This window comes from Pinus tabuliformis, chromosome 2_2 (assembly GCF_031772625.1).
Source record: "Pinus tabuliformis cultivar Carrire ecotype Pingquan chromosome 2_2, CPIR1, whole genome shotgun sequence".
Classification (NCBI taxonomy): Eukaryota; Viridiplantae; Streptophyta; class Pinopsida; order Pinales; family Pinaceae; genus Pinus; species Pinus tabuliformis.
The window spans coordinates 674,862,695-674,883,526 of NC_142300.1; positions in this window are offsets into that span (position 1 = coordinate 674,862,695).

Here is a 20,832-nt window from a genome sequence, read left to right on the forward strand (position 1 = left end):
GTGAAAAACCACCATGATATGTCTGTAGAGTGCCTTTCATGTGCTTTCAGTATTTTCTTTTCTTTAGATGCATTCAAACTTCGAACGTTTTGAATTTCATTTCTTTATATTTCTTGTTTATTGGTTTTCCTGAATATCTTTCTTATTAACCATTCCATCACTTACACGGGTCAACCAATGTGTCAGTGGTTGCATTGGAAATATAACTTCACATGAGTAGGCCCATGCTCTTCTTAGCTTAGGAGTAGGAGTAGTATTTTCTTTCCTGTTTTGTTTTTGCTTACTTGGTTTTGATTTCGTTTTACTTATTTTATTTACTTGCTTGTTTGTGCACTTGTAGATTAGTTTCCCCACGAAACCGTGTTTGTCTTTTGAGACAACCAGGGTGAAATACAAGAGGAATTATACAACTATCAACATTTGGTTATATGTATATTCCCTCTCTTTATGAATATCTTGTGTTTCTTCTAGTCAATGATGTCGTGATGGAAAATACATTTCTTTCAGAGTGAGTCTTGGTGAAATCACAATGTCTGCAGCTTTAACTAGTATCGCCTACTCTAATCTGTTTTCTATATTCAGCTAATCCTTGTCAACTCAGTCAAGTAGAGTAAGGTGAAGCAAGAAAACCTTAACAAGTATGTTAGAGGTATATATAAACATCCTTCTCTGAAGGGACAACCTCTTCTGCTCTCAATAAGTCAGGATCCCTCTTCTGCCTCATGAAATAAATAAGTGCCTATGCACAATTCTTTGAAAAATAAAAAATAAAATAAAATAAAGGTGAAAGAAGAGAAAGGCTTCCTACATAGATACATGAAACAAGTGACTCCTTTGGGGTACTATCTAGGCTCATTGGCAGTGAAGCAATGCTTGTGTTCCTAAAGTGACTCTGTCATGGTACTGTTCAGGCCTACTAGAAGCAGAGCAACACCAGAGATGAAACTAAAACTATGACAATCTATATTACTTCGGCATAAATATACCCTTCATCCCTAATCAAAAAAACTCAGTTGACTTGGCTTCGTATGTGTGCTGCTGATAAAAGAGAATGGTAGGGACTACATCTTTAACTCAAGCAAGTGAAGAAGCCATGATCATCAAAGAATCGAACAATACGTCCAGAAGAGTTAGACTCGATTTACATGAGACATGGTCTATACAAAAAGTTGGAGTTCTACCAGTGTATCACCAATGTTGTAGCGGTTACAAACACCCTCCAAAATTTTTCCTATGCTTCATTTTGAAGCCTCCCTCCTAAAATCCCAGTAGCTTATCTCGCACTAACCCAGGTACTTGTGCTTTACTTGAGCTTTATATTTTTCTTTATGGCTTGTGTTTTCTTGCTTTATTTTTTATCTAACCACAATCCTATATCTTGACTTGGTTGCAACCTAGTTCTAGGCGTGCCTGAGTGAGTTGCACAATCCTTGATGGAAACCATCCATGCTCTTGGGAAATGCACAGTTCAAGTCAATAGTGAGCCTTCAACTCCAAAATTGCACAGACCCAGCTGGCATCTTGCCTTCAGATGGGAAACTACGCAGAGCATGAGAGGCATTCAGAGCCACTCATCCCATATATTGTGCAAAATCTTTCCCTCAGCAGCTACCCGATGCTAGTGTTAGTGAGTTGCCCAGTTCTCCCCAGAACTGCGCAATCTCTCCAAGTATGCATGACAGATTTTTCTTAAAAAAGGAAAAACAAAAAAACAAAAAATCATTCCTAGAAAATAGGAATCTATTTTTAGCAGTCTAGAGGTGGCACTTGAGTTATTTTGGAAACTGTCGCCAAGTGTCACTTTTTCCTAGATTTTTGGCCTTCACATCATAAACCTTAAATCAACCCAATCTATTTAATGGACACTGCCAGAGCTCATTTTTCACATTTGATATTGGATCTCTAACATTCTTGAGGAGATCTAGGAACCTTTGGCACAATCATCGCAACTTTTCTAGGTAAGTCTTGCTTTTCTAGTCTTTTGTTGCTTTCTCTGTCGCTTTTATTTCCTTGGCTTGTGAGAGTGTTGTTTTACCCATTTTATTCAATGAACGTTGGCATTTTGATTTTTTTTAGCTTGTAGAAGTGTTGTTTTAAGTTTTTCATTGCCTTTCCCAAGTGTCACATGCATTACCCAGTTTTTTCACTAATGATCGTCGTTGTGGCAACTCTCTCCACAAGCTTCATTGTTATTCAGTTTGATTGATTCCTGCACTTGTTTTGTTTGCATGCATCATCATTCACTCAGATCTGCACCAACCATCACTTACACTTTCAAATATGCTCATTTTCATGTTGCCATTAGGCAAATCTGGGCTTCCTTGGCCCAGATCTTTCTCCTCCCTAGCATGCATTGCGCATTTTTGGATCTCAAAGCTCTGCCTTGGATCCAGGAATTGCGCAGAGGCTACCAAGGCCTGGCTCCAACTACACACTATGCAGTTCGAGGAGCCAGTCCTAACCTTGGCCACTGGGATTGTGCAATGTGTAGTCCCAGCTAGCCCAAGCCAAACTGAACTGTGCATTGCACAATTCCAGTCAGTGGCACCTCCCCATTGGCAGTTGGGATTGCGCAATGCATAGAACCAGATGGCATTCAGTCACCTCTGAGAGCCAAAATTGCACAATTCTTCCCAGCAGTTGCCCAATTCATTGCTTCGTCTATTCTTGAAGTGATTTTTGTTTCAAGCTAACATTTGCATGCCATGAGTGTCCTCTCTGTCTCCAGGTACAAAAATTGTTGAGCATTTTTCCAATAGTACAGGTAACATGGCTTCCAAGAAAGTTGCATCAAAGGATATTGTCAAGAGTAGCACTAGAGAAGCAATTGAGAAGGTGTCAGTGAATTTTCTAGTCTATTGAGACACACAGTTGTTCATAAAGAAGGGCATGAAGATAACATGGTAGGAAATCAGGGATATCTTTGCAGGGAACATCAAGGAAGATCTAGAATATCGGCAAGTCTATGTCAACATCCACCGGTCAGGCTTACATAAGGTTGCATGAAGGTACCCCGCCTTCCGATGTGCCCATATCATTCACTAGATTGTCCCTCACACAGATCCTGAGACTATGATATTGAGAAGTGTCAATGGAACAAAGCTTGCTACCTTCAGGATGGAGAACTATCATTAGATGTATCACTTACCTCAGTCGGTGAACCGCATGGATGCACTTTTCTATGCCACCCACAATTATGTGAATACCAAAGACATCATAAAGTGATGGCTGAAAGAGTTGTCAAAATTTAGATCGACACCCACTCATGTTTACAAGGCTAAGTCACTCTAGAAGACCTACCAAGTCTTGGTCATATTTGCATGCCGATTGTATGGTCAAGAGAGCATGAAGACCTTTCCACAGAATTGGGTGGTTGTGTTGGACCAGTTGGTGAACGATGGAAGGCCATTCAACTGTTTGGATCTATTTCCTCTTCAATTGAAAGTGCATGTGACTAACGCTCGAAATCCTCCCAAGGATGAGCAAGTGAGATTCTATATGTCCACGTATCTACTTGATGCAATCTGTGCCAACCATTATTTTCCTCACATGGGTTGGACATGGACACCATCAGAGACTACCGTGAATATTTATTGCAAGTTTCTTTATGATTGCAGCTACCAAGGAGTCATGGAAAGGCTAACTAACCATTTCATCATCCCGGTTTATAACTTGATATTTGAGAAGGATCCACCTTACATGTCCCAAGAAGCAATGGAGGAGATACTCAACATTGTAGATTAGTATGCCTCACCCGATGGCACCTTCATCAAGATGTTTGGCAGAGAGAAGCCTCCGCATGGTATATCAAGGTTTTCCATGGACAAGTTGGTCATGCAAGAAGTTGCATATCACATCTCCACAGGGTTATCAGCAGGGCTGCATAGGAGGAAGAAGGCACCATGGCCTACTCTTCCTTTTCGGATTGGATTTTACGAGATCAAGAGCTTGAAGAATGCAGATGTTGAGGCTAAGGAGTCAGAAAAGTTTGAGTTCAACACCAAAGACTACAATTCGTATGATCCCCATTGTATTTTGAAGAACCACTATGCGAAGGTGTATTATCCATGGATCCACAAGACATTTCATTGGGAAGAGGAAGATCCTTGGAGGTACTGTTACAACTCCTCCAAGCTCAATGAACCGGTCAGTATGGCCACAAAATGGAAAGTTTCTCTGCAGGTAGTAGCACCACAGGAAGCAACAACAATAGCAGTAATAAGCAGCAAACCGGTGTAGAACAAAGGCGAGAGGAAGATTTTCGAAAACCCATAGGCTAAGAAAATCTACAATTTCAAAAATACCCTCTCGTTGAGAAACCAACTTTTGCAATGGAGGAAGAGAGCAGTAGCACATAAAGAGAGTAGAGCGAAGGAAGAGAGAAAAGCAAAGGTTGGAGGAAGCAGAAAGGAAGTTGTAGGAAACAGAGAAGAACTTGAAAGAAGACAGGGAGATGAGAAGGAGAGAGAGGGAAGAGAAGAAGAAATAGGAACAAGAAGAAGGGCAAGGTGCAATGACAGAGAAAATTGCGCCCATACAAGTTGAGGAGTTAGAATAACCAGCAGATGAAGAAGAGGGTGAGAAGTTGCAGGATCGGGAACTTGCTCAGCAGATTGAGAAAATGGTTGAAGTAATGGACATGGAGTTGGCACAGGAGCCATAGGACCAAGATACCGACCTCATGCCCAAAGCACCTGAGGTCACCCTATAGTCTCCACCACCTCCAGTATCAGAAGCAGTCCCGAGTGAGCAAGGAGAGACTTTTGTCCTTGATGATGATCTGGTGATGGATGTGTACAATATATCATTTGACGAGTTGTAGAATATTGTACAAGCGCAGAGAAAGAATTTCCTTAATGATTCATGCATCACCTGCATTTATGAAGGAAAGGGTGATAGTGTCAAATGTTAGAAAGCATCCAACTGCCATGGTCGATGCCACTATGGTTTATGCAGGAGCCACGAGCTCAAATGTCAAGTTCTTGTTAGCAGAGAATGAACAAATGCCAAAGAACTTGCAAGCAGCCAGGCAAAAGGCAGAACAATCTGTAGGATCCACTATGGCAGAGATGAGGAAAGCGATACTTGATGAAGTATCAACTCTTGAGGCCACCATGTGGAAACTCTATGATGGATTTGTCACCGTGCATAAGGCGGTTGTCCATCTACATGGTTTTCGATAACAAATCATAAATATTGTCCAAACTCTCAAGGAAATACATGTTGCTATTGCACATGTACAAGAATGAACAATGAGGTACAAGGGAGCCCTGCTTTACTTTCATAAGATGATGAAGTCGTAGGCAGAGCTAGAAAAAGCACAGATCCGGATGTTGATCTAGAAATATGAGTAGCTCTCCCCGTTCGTCAGTAACATACAAGTTTCTGATGAATGACTATTTAGGAATTTGGATGTCATGGTGAGGAAACACAGGATCCCATCAATTGGTTCCCTCACCCAAGCCATTGAGAAGAACCAAGTTCGGTTGGAGTTCGACAGGTACATGGAGCAGCTGAGGCGAGAGGCCACTAGTGATGACTTGGAGCTTATCACAGAAAAAATGTAGAAATACATTGATGGTCCTATCGTACTCAAGACCATGCTACACATGCTTCAAGATGAGTTGGACAAAGTTTCCAGGACCATATACTCAGAAGCTATGCAGGTAAGAATCTGTTTCTAGAAAGACATCACCAAGCAGTTTGGTGACACCATAGTGCAATACCGAGCTTGGTATCAGTTCATCACCAAATATCATCAAGAGGATGTTGCCGAGTTGGTCTTTCCCCAAGCTTTTGAGTCATAGTGTTTTGTCTAGTTAGGCTAACTCCAACCTATTTTTTCCCACATGGGTATATGTGTAAAATGTATATTATTTGTAAATATGTTGTAAGTGAAATTCCAAGTGTCATTAGTGGAATGTGAACAGTCACTATGTAATGTAAATATTTATTTGTAAAGAAGTTGAAGAATCATGAGAGTAGTCAAAGAGTCAAAGGGAAATGTCAAGGGTCACCCAACCCTTTGTTATAAATAGAACCTCATAACTCATAGAAAGGGCTTTTGGGAGCCAAGTATTGTGATGAGCCTTCGCTTCTCCACAATGCAGAGCAAGTATACTTCTTTGGAGGAGTAAGCGGTGTTGAATGTAATGTTCCACTATTGGGGCTAGTGGTTGTCAATGGTATATGTATGGGTGGAAATTTCACTTATAATAATAATAACTAAGCCAACACACTTTCATGCATATGTTGTTATTGTAGTTGGACTATTTTGGTTGCTTTAGCAATGTATGTTGTTTATCTTACACATTTTCTTATGAACTAATTTGTATGCAATTGTATGAATCTTGTTGAATGTGACTGTTGGATTAACCCGTCACTTATGTTTGTGGATTATTCCTCTTCTAGCTTGTGATGTCATTTCGCTCGTGTGTTCCTTTCAGGCTATGTACTATTATAGGTTTTGTAAAGAGCACACTTCCTTTTCCCCTCCATGTGTTAGAACCCCCATGCATCTCACTTGACTCGTTGCAAGGTAACACACTTTCTTTTGACCAAATTCATCATACTTATCTCTACGAGCTATCATGGTAAAGGCACTACATTACCACCCATTATTGGCACTCCTACTCCAAATGGCCTAAAGTCTAGTTGGGACTTCTTACAGAGTAGATCACCTGAATGTTGGCATGTCCAACACCATCAACACATATTATATGCATCTATATGATGCTTGGATGAATTACAACTCGGTTTGGTTATGAAAATTAAGATCTAAAGGAACTTGTACATGCATAAGCATACAAATTCAAATATAAAGGGAACTTGTATATGAAACTATTTATAAGGATTTCTAATTTTAATGCTTGCACATATTTCAATAAAAAAATTTTGGTTGGGCTTTACATTAATCATATTCAAAGGTATTTTGAAGTGTTGATTTGAAATTCCATGAGATTTTTATACTTGTAGCTTTGATAATTGAAGGGACAAAGTATGTGTTGGGAATTTTGGGTTGGATCTAAACTTGTCATATTAAATTTATTTATTTCTTTATGTAGATTCAATTCAAAAAGAAGAATTGTGGTCAAGATTATTTCAAAAGGGCTTATACTATGTAACCCTTCGAAATAAATTTGAAGGCGCACCTTGTGAATTATTGTGATTAAAAGAACATCAATCTTGATTTTGATTTTTTGGATTATGGGAGTGAGAAAATATCTCAGAAGCTATATCATTCATATTTGATTTGATTTGACATGCAAGCTTCTACACCACATGTTTAGTTTCATATCTAAATAGAACCTTTTTTTATAGAGTATGGTATTGCATCTTTGATAAGTGCCAGTTCCATAAGAATTTGAGTTTGGGATTTTCAAAATAATATAGTTGTTAAAATATTGTCCCATAGCTTCATTTTAAGGATTGGTTATGAAGGGACTTGTCATATAATTATATTTCAACTTTTATGCAGATTCAAATCTAAAAGGGACTCATGAAAAGGGGTATTTTGAAGAAGGTATTCCTTTGAAAAGTGAGAGTTGGTTATTTCCAGGCTGAGAGGGAAATAATTTGATGAATATATAATTTGAGTGAATGCATTGCTATTGCACACTTAGCAGATTTGGAATATCTATTTTGGTTTATACATAGAGATAGTTTGCAATAGGAGCTAGTGCAGGATCACATTAGAATTGGATGTTTCCTTGTGCATGGAGTGTGAGAGGATTTTACAGTGTGTGGAATGACTAGGATCTCAACTCCTTTGTCCTTCAAAGATAGAATTTACATTTGCTTGGTCAATGATCAGGTTTTTGGTTAATTAGTATCTAGGGTTCACATTTCGATAATTAGGGTTTTCTCTTTACTTGCCAATAATTAGAGTTTAATCTGGATTTTCTTTCAAATTCCATTGAATTGGAGGAATAATGTTTATGGATTCATTTCTAAAGTTTTCTTTTGAGTGTAGGATTAGAGCAAGGATTAACTAGTGCAGGAATTCGAAGGTGTGAGCAGTTTCCAAATTAGATTAAGGTTTTGTTTTGTAGGTTTTGAAAGTCTCTCTCTAGAATTTCTAGTGCTGCGTCTCAAAGTCCACGAACCCTAGATTGATAATTAATGTTGGTCCATTAATCCACCATATACTACATCCAACAATATTATTGTATCTAACTGCTTCTAGAGCTGATACCATGTAAGTTATCAGATTGGTCACAAGAATTCAAGATAATCCCAAGGAGACTCATCTTAATGTTGTAAAGAGGGTCTTAAAGTACCTTCAAGGCACTCTTGATTATGGATTATGGTATCCCAAAGGAAAAAATTTCAATTTGATTACTTTTACTAATGTTTATTGGGCTAGTAGTATTGATGACAATAAAAGTACTTTAGGAGTAGCTCACTTTTTGGGAGATTGTTTGGTTTCTTGGGAAAGCAAGAAACAAAGCTCCATCTCTTTGTCCACAACTGAAGTTGAATATATAGCAACAACCACTTTTTGTACACATATATTATGGATGAAGAAAACTCTTCAAGGCATGCATGTTGAGTACAAAGAGCCTCTTCCCATCATGGTAGACAACACAAGTGCAATAAGAATCTCCAAGAATCTAGTTCTCCATTTTAATACCAAGCACATTATTATAGGCCATTTTGTCACATCTGGTCAATAGGCCTACAAACTGGATCCATCATCATCCATGAGCACCTTATCATCATCCCTACACAAAGCCCTAAGCATGAATCTCTCAAATCCTTGAGTTTTTGACCTTCACTGCTTCATTTTAGTGTTTCTAAGGCCCAACACCTTGGTCCTTTAGGGACCTTCTTTGAGTGGAAGATTTCTCTGTTCCACACCTGCTCTTATTAGAGCAAGTTTTCCCTTATTGGGGGCGCGTTGATCAAGAAAATTCAGAAAAAATAAAAAAATATCTGGAAGCTTCCTCTTCCAGAAGCTTCTAGGTGTTGTTACAACCATTTACCTTGGATAAGAACTTCAAATCCCCTACCTCAGAGTTTTAACCTCTTATACATTGAGTTCATCCTCCCATCAAGAGTGGATCCCAAGCCTAGATTGGTAAATGGATAATAATTCCTAAACTACCATCCTTTCCTATATATTTACTTCCATCCAAAAGCTAGAGGTTGGATTTTGGAGATTAATCAGACCCTTATGTTGTTGCTTTGATCATAAGAGAGAAATCATTCCCATGCATTAGGGTGGCTTTGAGGTGTACATTATGGCAAGGAAGGACAAGTCAACTTGGGAGGTTCTCTACTAGATCAGCTTCCACTTTTGGTTGTAAACTATATCCCCTCCATATTAATACAAAGAGTATATTGTTTTCCTACATGTTTTATGTTATGCTTACGTACATGTGTTTCAATGCTATGTTGATCCATTGAATAGAATGATTGGATAATCCTACATAGATGCCATAGATCTTTGGCTTGTGTTGTTTGTTTGTGCAAGTTCTAATTATAGCACTCGGAGCTACAGTTGGAGCTAGCAATCCAAGAGGAGAGAAGAGCTTGCGACGAATCACAAGTAAGTCATCTTTCCATTCTAAATTCTTCTAAGGAAACTTTATAGTTTTTGATTTATTTTTTTCTAGACCAGACCACTAGGTCTAGGGAAGATACTTATGTCCGCAGTTGTAGATTCTGCATAACAAATTGGCAACTCCACCAAGGATCGGTTCATTCCCTTAGTGTTTTCCTTCACTTTTTCCCTTTTTACACGTCTTCATAAGACCTTTAGTTTCTCACTTAGCTTGAATTAACCCTAGTAAGACCCTTCTTTGAGCTTCATTTAACTTTTAGTGTCATAAAATCCTTTTTCCCTAATCAACACAACCCCTAGTCTGCTGACATAGCATTGCAGAGCACCCTGGCCTTCTCTACACCTACTCTACAAAGCATTATAGCCCTTTAGGCACCTGCATTGACCCTAGTTGCATGTAAAAATTTGCCTTTTGTTGCCTTTATTTCTTATTATCTTTGTTCCTACTGGTTCTCCTTATGTCCCTGAGTGTATTTTTGTCTCTCAATAGCCTTCACTTGGTTTAGTTTTGGTTTTTATAGCCTTTGATGAGAATTTGTTTGGATTTTCCTTTGTTCTTTTCATTAGGTCATTAGCAAATTGATTGCTTTTTCATTGGGTTTCTTGAAGGAATTGGTGTTTCAGTCATCTTTCTGAATAGTTTCTTTTATCAGTGATTAGGAAAATTTCTTAGTTTTCATCTAAAAATTAAGTGGAAATGAAAAGAAAATCTTATGCATCATGAATTGCATATAGGGCTTTGATTTTGATTAGAATAGTGAATTTGTAGAGATTGGTTATTGCATCACTTGTTTTTTGTATTTTTCATTGATTTCTTCTTTCCCTACTTAGTTAGGCCTTTCATTGTTAAAAGGAAAATGAAAATAGTTATTTTCGTCATATTAGTTGCATTATGGGTGTTTTCAGGTGACATCGAGATTTGAGCCTTGAAAACTGAAACTTAATTCAAGATAAACTTTAAAATCTACTGAATCAACCTAAAGAGAATTTGTAACATTAATTCAAACATCTAGAGGTCTAGGCTAGAGACATGTTTTGATGTCTTTAAATGTAGGAGCTATCATTTTTTTCAACTTTGCATTCTGGGGGTGATATCTTGTTCCATGTATGTAAGTGTATCAAATCGTTCTCCACATACCTCCAGGTATATTATATGGCGCTCCACACATGATAAGTATATGGGAACACTCTCATCATACGATTACGCATTAGATAGCACTACTACGAACTACACTTCCATGTATCTTTGGGTATATTTTGGAAGTCCACACTAGGTTGTTATATTTCCCTAGGTAACCGAGTTGGCCGCCTTGTACACTGTGATACACCAAACACAGGATTCAGGGAGATTGTTTGCTCGTACTTAAATCCTTGGTTCTCCATGGTGGTATATTATAGTTCACAATTGCTTCGTAATCCTCTTTTCCTAGTTACCCCTTTGTTTTATTTGTGTCTTTAATTTCTAAAATCAATTAATTAACCGCGGAACAACATCCTTACTATGGAACAACTCCTTAGTATATCTAAGGTTGAGACTAATGGCAACATTTCATGTGTCTACCAATCAAGAAAACCCACTTGACGTGAATCTTGGCCCTTTTCCTCCTTTTGGAAATATTGGTGCTCCTTATATGGAAATGTTGTCCCTTCCTAGATTTACCATTGGTTTTCTAGTTTGGTTGTTTTTGACCCCTATGGTTCTGAATGTCCAAACTTCTCCTCAACCAAGTTATCCTCCACCTGAACAATATCAACCTCAAGTTGATCCTAATGTTGACCCTTTTCCTTCTTCACCTATTCGTTCTAATTTCTCTTCTTCTTCTTCATCTGGTGAAAGCCTTAAAGTTAGTAAACAGGTGGATAAGAAGAAGAAGAAAGGGAAGAAGAAGAAAAATAAGAAGGGGGAAACCAAGAAACCATTGCTAACAACACAACTAGTATGGAGAAACTTTCCAATCAGCCCCGCAAAGTTAAATTCCCTTGCAAGCTTTGTAAGGGTGACCACCTTCTTAGAGATTGTCCTAGTATTCCCAAGGTGTTAGAAGTTTCATCCATAGGCTCACATCAACATTGTCATCAGCCTCTGGAGATCATGTTAGTGAGAAACCTTCAACTAATGATAGTAAGGCCCCTAGGAAAAAGGGTAAGTCAAATTTCCCTGTAGATTATGTGAAGGGAATCATCCTTTTCACCTTTTCTCTTATATGGATGAAGCCCAAAAGTGTTGGAAAACCTTATGGCTTATTAGCCTCGTCATTCAGTTGGTTATCGAAATATTTCTCCCAATCCTCCACTAGTTGATGAAGTGATTGATAAGAATGTGAATCCAATCAATCCCACTCTCTCTAAACGTGAATCCCATGAGTTCATTCATAACCAATCATTGGTTGAGAAAATGGTTGACCCGATTCCACCTTCAATCGATCGTACTTTTCCTGTAGAGAGTGAGTCTCATACCACTCAGGTTCTTTTTGTTTCTTCATATTCAAATGAACTGGGGGGTAATCCTCCCATTCCAATGGCACAAGGGGACAATCCTCTCATTCCCATAGCACAAGGGAGCAGTTCTCTCATTCCCATAACACAAGAGGGTAGTTATCTCATTCCCACGACACCCCCTCTAAGTAGTATGGTCACTTCCTTTGATTGGATTCAACTAGCAGAATATCTTCTTCCTCCTTATGGGCCCTTCCCGATCATAGTACAAGATTATAATATGCTCTTACTTGGCATTGTCATAGACGAACACACATCTATTAGTATTTTGTCTTCAACTACTTTGCAAGATTTCTGTTCTCCATAGCTTGTGCCCGTTACCCAGAATCCGTTGGATTTTAACAGAGGAACCAATCAACTGTTAGGGATCCTTCCTCAATTGCTTATTACTTTGGGACGAAATATTGTCTATAAAGATGTGATGGTAGTCCAAGGCCCTTTGCATTTTAATTTACTCCTTGTGTGTGGCTATATTTACAACATGGTATCTCTTTTCTTTTCACTCTTTCGTGTGATGTGTTTCCCACATGAAGGAAGAATCGTCACCATTGACCAACTTTCATCCATTAGTCCTAATATGAATCCCAATCAACAACCTCCCCTAAATGGTCCTTATATGTAAGAGGTATCTTCCCCACCACAAATTAATTATGTGGCAACCTGTTCCATGCCCGCGTCTACAAATGATCTAGTGGGCGATGTAGTGTGCCATTTAGTGGGGGAATTGGAGTCTGATATTTCCATTGGATCCTTTGATACCTTCCAAAGTGTTGTTCTCCCATTTGATGAGAAATTATTGGAATCCATGGCCCTCTGTAGGTCATGAAACAAGGTCCTGGAGTAGATTTCCTTGTCTTGTGTCAAGCTCCTTAAAAAATGAAACAAGGCCCCATGAGTAGAGTTCTTCTCTTGTGTCAAGCTCGTTAAAAAATGAAATAGAATCCCTCCTAATTCGAGTATTTGATTAGATCTCATAAATTCCCAATCGCATATTTCACTTGATATTGTAAATTAATATTCATTCCATCCACCTGTTTGTAACCAGTTGCCTACTTAGGTGAATGAAATGAAACTTGTGGGACATGTACCTTGAATTGAGTCATTATGCTCGGGGCATGAAAACTTATTTCAAGCATAGTTTTTCTCTATTTCAAGATTGTGTAAAAATGAAACCACTCTCAAGCATAGTTTTTCTCATGTTTCAAGCTTTTGAAAAAATGAAACCGTCTTCAAGTATTCTCAAGCATATTTTCCACATGTTTCAAGCTTGTGTAAAAACGAAACCATTCTCATCCTATCTCTCGTGATTTCCATTTCTATCAGCTTGTTTATGATAGATGAACCTTGGTTTTCTCTTTCCATCATCACCATCTACTTGGACGATCATACATTTTCACTCGATTTGTAACCTTTCATGAGGAACCACTGTGATGAGCGGTATTATTAGACAACATATTGACCTCTACATGTTTTGAGCAGTTCCATCATGATCGAAACTAGTTGCTACACTTTATACCACTCGTTCCTCCAGGAGGAGTCCTCTTTCAGCTCTTTTCAGACTCCCAAAACATGAAAATATTACTGATCACTTGTCTTTTAAAAATCTTTAAGTAAATGAAAAGACGTCTACTTAGTATAAGCTTAACCCTTTTCTGGAATGAGATAGAAAAACTACAAAAACGGAATACCTTAGTTGAACATGGCTAAGAGGTTCTCCTGAGCATTTTTTTCTACCTTTTTGGACTCAAGAGACTATCTACGAAAAAGAACCTTTGGAGTTTTCTTTTTCACCTCTTTTTTAAAATCTCTAAACTTGAAAAAGATGTCAAGTTAGACCTTCGTTGGACTCATTAAAACATCGAACAATGATGGAGTTGTCAAACATAACGGGACTAAACCACTCCTTAGGGTTCGTTAAACATACTTGGAGGGATTCATCCGAAGGATGAACTTACAGATCAAGCATTTGTTATCCTTCTCAATCTTGTTAAAAAATAAAGAGGTATCGACCAATAATGGTTGAGGAAATTGGAAAAATGGGATACTCTACCTATCATGGAAATGAGCCACTTATGAACACGAAAATCTTCCACTTCATCTTCGTGGCTATTAGGTTGGGAAATTTGCTTGTCTTTGGTTCATGATAGCATTTTAGAGCCTCTATTTTTGGTTTTGGGTCAAAATTTCCAACTCCATTTAGTGTCCCCGATGTGTTCAAGAGAATTCATTCAGTTAATATTTGTTACAATACTCTTAAGCCTTCATTCCATGTATGTTGTTCTTGAACCAGTTCCATATCAAAGTCTTTATGTCTTGAATCATGATACCTGTTTCATGTCGTTGATGGGGGATACATCAAGGCCCTCCTACGATGGGTCTCTTCGTGTCGAAATCAGCTCATTATCCAAGAAGTTGACTTGGAAACTCTTATTTCAGTACCTTGGGGATTGCATACATCAATGACAAGTTTCCTCGCTCTCGGAGATAGGTTTACATAATTGGCCTTCAGCCTACATATTTTGTGTGGTGTTCGACTTCAACTCATTCATTCACACCATACGGATTGTACTGCAGTACCTTGAGAGTCATTAGCATCATCGATGGTTTCTCTCACATATGTTAACATCTTACATCATTGTTTGGTAATCAAATGGTGTCTGCCATGTTTGACTTCAACTCCTTTATTCACATGGTTATACTCATACATTGGATGATTGAGTGAATGAGATAGAAGACCCAGATCTAGTTCCATCCATCCAAGATGCAATTTCAATATTAATACAAGATCACGATGTATTATGGCTATGATCATATAGACATTCATCCAAACATGGGTCCACATTTTGTCATTAGAGGACATCTATACTTAATCATTGTACATGTAATGTTACCTTATGTGTTGAGCATGGGTATGCCTCCCTCAACAAAGATATCATGATGTAAATGTATTGTAACAGATGATGATCTGACCATTTTTTCTTAATCCAGAGGCGATATTTCCAAGGATGATGACGATTTGTTGGGAGGTGGCCATGTTGGAGAGGAATCTGAAGTAGGCAGGAACGAAGGGAAATTGGCCCAAGAGGTAAGGGCGGCTTGGAGGATTCCCTTCGATATCTTCCATTGCTGGGCAGCTTCAATTCCTCTCGACACAGATTGCAGACCTTGCTAATCATCACCATGATGATCAGAATGAGGTCATCAGTTTTTTGAATGACATTCAACGGAATCAATGGGACTTAATGGATCATGTGGCCTCGGTCTGGTGTAGCCAAAGGCAACTCCATGAGAGGTTGGACTATATCGAGGGATGCCTTGGACATCTGGAATATCATGCACATGAGGGTGCTCCTCTTCTGGACTAGCCGGGTAATCAACATGATCAACTTCCTCTAAACTATTTGATGTCGGGTTACATTTGTATTTTTCTATCCTTTTTGTGCCTTTTTTATGGTTTCATGTGTAAAGCTGTTAAATTTTGGTCTAAAAGACAATATTTTTGTACATCCCCCATGGCCAATAAATCCGGTAGGAGTGAAGCGGGGAAGAATGTGATGACCAAATATATCATGTACATCATTTTGATGAATTAATAGAAAATGTTGACCTCCGTAAAAACTAAATCTTTTAAATAAACGTATTCAATTGGTTACAAGCAAGAGATAAAATTCATTTAACTTGTTTTTTTAATCTCATTTTCTAAAATAAATTGAGATCGTATTAAAATTAAATTAATATGGTATTAAAATTAAATTAAATTAAAAATAAATATCCACTTTATATAATTAGTTTTAACTCTTTTTCCTTCTTTTTTTTTGGGTAAAGCAACGCCAAGGCCCAACGCATATGGAGTTCATGGAGAGGGATTGAGAATGGAAGCTACTTGTGAAGGATAAAACCTATAACACAAGTCAAAGAAAAAGGACAATATTAAAAAAATACATACATATATAAAAGTGTCAAAGATCATTCATACACCTCCTTGAGACTTTATTGATTGTATAGGGAATTGATACACTCCATAGAATGGCCATGTTCCAATACAAACCTAGCATTCAAAGTTGATCTGATCTCCTAAGGAACGTCTAGGGGAAAAACAAACATTAAATACTTTTACATGATTATTAAGTTAGAAATGTGATCATTGTGAATCTATTAAGATAACAAATCATAAAATATGTAAATGAGCCAAGAAAAATCTTCATAATATCACCTACAAAGTCTCATTCACCACAACAACCTCTAAGACAACAAAAGGCCCTACAACTCCTACTTTCGGTAAAATATAGTTTTGTATTCTTATAACTTTATATGTTTTATTTTTGAGATATGGATTTTAAGATGGAAAATATAATTCAATTTTATAAACTCAATAGTTAGCCATGGGAAAATGATTCCATCAGGAAGAACTTTTTGAACTTTTTTATATAAAGAAGTAAGGTTGAGGATGAAAAGGTTTAGATCTCGATTCATTGATATTAAATTGTGTGTGAATTTATCTTTACTTTTTACTATACTTACATTCCATTCTCATCTTAAATATTTTTTATTTTCATTCCTCCACATAGGTTATAAAAAGTTGATTTCCCTTATTTTTTCATAATTTATAGATATATATAGAGCATGTGAGAGATAGAATATTCAAATTATAATCCCCATTTATGTTATATTTTGTCGGAGACAACCCTTTCGATTAGGTTGCGTATTTTTTTATGTTTAGTCTATCTAGTGTTATCTATTTTACAATGGGTGTTTGAGTACATGAGTGTTGAAAAGTGTAACTAGTTTTGGTCTTCATAATGATATGTGTAACCATGATTTTATGTAATTGATGTAAAGAAGAAAAATAAAATTTATTTTGCAATGATTGATTCATGGGTTTCATGTTCAAGGAATTTTATTTTTAGTTGAATCTCCCATTGTGAGTTATTAGGTTGGTCATCATGTAATAAAGTCTAATGAGTCAATGTCAAAGATTGAAGACCCATTTGGGCATATTAGTGAAGTAAATTGTGTTACAAACCCTCCAAGACCTTGTCACAAGTTCTACCTCATGGCTTCCTTCAAAGAGACGAAGATCATTCTTCTCAAGCATGTCGGCCTAGTCATGAAGGGTAAGTCGACCTACTATTCATGGACATACTACTATAAATAGAAGACTCGACCTCACTTGTATGGCATCAATAAAGGATCTGAAATACATCAAGAAGTGGGAAGAAGTAGCCTATAATCTAGTGAAGAAAGGAGAATGAGTAGCTAAGATATCCTGGGTCTATTTTGGTGAATTCCTCCTACACGTGCGAAGAAAAGAAGTATTGTCTGTTGCTAAAGGAAGCTAAGTTGTTATAGCTTTTTTACAAGACAGAATCAAGGAAGAAGAAAAAGTCTTTCATCAAGCCAAGTTAAAGGAGAAATTCATTATGTCCAAGAAAATAATCTCAAGGGATCAAATCACCATCTATCTCTCACACGTGTTGCAACTAGGGTTTCTGTAGAGGCTGAGGGTTGCAGATCTGAACTAAGAATCCAAAGTATGAAGGGAATTTGAGATATAAAGTGAATCAAGTGATTTTACCATCATTGACTCAAGGAAGAAGAAAGGAGACTTGTGACTTGGTCTTGGAGAGGTTAATAGGTCAAGGGTCTTGGTCTTGGAATTTGTCACTTGAAGATTCTATAAGAAGAAGAATTTTTTTGGGTTTTCCTCTCAAGTTGGAGAGGTTTTGGCCCTGGTTGATCACCTACATTTTGTGTCTCTTGTCTCTATATTGTTTATTCTTAGGTAGTTATTTGATTAACAAGATCACTCTAATAAATCTAGGTAAATAGAAGATATTAATTTAAAGAAGTTAAAAACATTCACAAAAAAATATCTTCAAAGAGAAATCTCCTAATACTAATGCCCTAGATTTCTCAACATGGTATCAGAGATAAGGTGACAAATCAAAGAAGGGAAACTCATCAAGGGACACTCAAGCATTCAAGGATAGAAACTTTAGAAGGGAAACAAAGCAGATCTAGAATATCATCTCATTCTCAAGGCATTTTGAAATCAATGTGTACATCATATTCTTGAAGCAAGTGTCAAAACCCTAGATTGATTAGAGAATTATACGCTAGAAGATTTCTTGGGATCCTCTTCATCATCAAGGGAAGAGACCACAAAACCTACCTCTACTCAAGTTGAAGATATATACAAATTAACCTCATGTCTACTCATCCAAGAGAATCAAGATCAAGGATGTCGTCGTCATCATTAACAAGGACATTGCCATCATCATCAACGAGGACGTTGTCATAATCATCAAAAGGTCTAAGGTAATATCCCTCTCTTTTGAGCTTAGGATGAATCTTAAGAACAAACTCTCTATTGTCAATAATCATCATCAAATTAAAAGAGGAAGCAAGTGGAAGAATCATCTTCTCAAGTAAGTATATTTATGTCTACATCTGAATTTTTCAATATGTCTTTCTGCAAAGAAAGCAACAAGTTGTTGGGGCTTCAAACTTTCTTGCATGTAAGAAGAGGACAGATCTGAATCTCATTGAAAATGAGGTCATGGAACATGTTAAGGGCTCAATCACCAAACCACCAAAGGGAGATTCTCAAGCACTTGCAAGACATATGAAAGGAGAAGTAAGGGCTCAGAGGATTCTCATAGAGTCCATCAAGGATCCCATCATTCCCTATGTGTCAAAATTAGAAACATCAAAAGAAATATATGACAAGCTCGTAGAGTTGTTCTCCATAAGTACTGTAGGTGAAGTGATCTAGCTAAGGAAAAACTCTACAAAATGAATATATCAAAAGAAGAAGGAATAACCTCATATTTTATGAGGATATCTGAAATAAGGGATCAATTACAAGAATTGGGAGAGATAATATCTGACAGAGAAATAACTACAATATTTCACAATGCACTACCAGAAGAATGGGGCAACTTCTCATCAAGTATATATGGGGAAAAGGAAGCCACTCCATTAAATGAACTATGGTCACTATGTAAAATTGAGGAATCTAGGTTGAAGGAAAAATATAATGTAGGATCAAATGAATAAAATCAAGCATATGCTGCTATGGGAAAGAGAAAAGGGAAGTTTGGAAACTTTGGTCCTCAGAAACAAAGGAAGAATATGGCAAAGGTTCAATGTTATGAATGTCAAGAATATGGGCACTATAAAAGATATTGTCCTAAGCTTAAGAAGGACAATAAAAAAAGAGGAAGTGAAGAAGCCCATATTACTGAAGAAGTAAAGGAAGCCGAAAAGAAGAAATCCATGAAGGAGGAAGTAAAATATCTCTACTATGATTGAGATAGTCTTCCTCATCCAATTTCTTTTCAAGTCTCTATTTTCAATTTTTTTTGTTATATAGCCACCATGGTAGGAATCACTTAGAAGCATAATAGGATGCCACATGGCATCATAGAAGCATACTATTGAAGGCAGGATCTCATGACATTATCTTAGAATAAGCATGAAAGATAGCTATGGCATCCACCTATAGAAGGATGTAGCTCTTGGTAATATCATTCGAGGCATGCGTAGTTCTCATGGGAGGAAGAAAGTGATCTAGTATAAAAACTCATCATACATAACTCAAAAGAAGCATTTGTCGAATGAGGATTATCATGATCCTCCTTTGGAATCTTCAATGGAAGGTTCACCTTCTTATAGGAGCAAGTGTTTCACTGAGAATTCCACCTTGTATGGGATTCATGAAGTAAAGGTATGATATCATAAGATGAAAAGCAAGGGGATTGAAATTTGTTCAATCAAGGAAGTTTTTAAAGGAAGTCTAGATTATCCAAAAGAAGAGATGAGGTGTGTATGCATATGTTTGGGTAAAATTCGAGTCATGTCATATCGTTGCAGGGATAAGTGCTCCATCTTGAGAGCATGATCAAAAGAAAGGATCTCCACCTTTGAAAGGATGTAGGAAGGAATGGGTCACACATTGACTATATAATAGTTCCTCATATGAGATATGAGATGGTTGACAAAATTGGAAGAAATATGATTAGAATTTCCTGGAAGAAATGTGTGAAGAAAGGAAGGAAGAGATCATATAATTCAACTATGGAGAAGGAAATCAACATCCAAGGAATGGAAGATTTGACTATGATATCTCCATGGGAAAGATATGAAGAGCTTGATGAAGTCTCAAAAATAAAGAAACCCTTGACATTATATATCTTGTTGGAGATGTGTCAATGTGTATGAAGGATGTTGATGCAAATAGGAAGATGTCATGATGAAAGACCATCACAAAGGTAATCTTGATTTAATAATTCATTTTCTAATTTTTGAACAATATCTGGATGGGTTGCTGCAGGGCTACAAAAGGAATAACTTATGTTAATGTGGTAGGATGAAATTTCCTTAAGGAAACATGACATGAAGAAGGTAGCAAAGCATGAAGGAATCCCGGGTATGGACAAATGGATCACTTTTTGTTGAAAAAATGATGAAATGGCTGACATAAATGAAAGTGATGGATGGTATGTGCCCTACGAAGAAGTCCCAAAGGATGAAGACTCTGTTAGCTTCCTGCTGTAGCAGGTATTCATCTTTCATGATCGACATTTTTACATGCCAAATATGTCATACCTTGCATTCTGCAATGTTCCATATTTGCTACAGAGACCAATGAAGTGTCCATGAGAGTGTGCTAGTCTAAGTGCCATTGTTGTGTTCCATTTTTGATGACTTGATCCATTTTTGATGAATTTTCAGTTAAGGTAGGGCCAAACAGCTTAATCTTGGCCTCC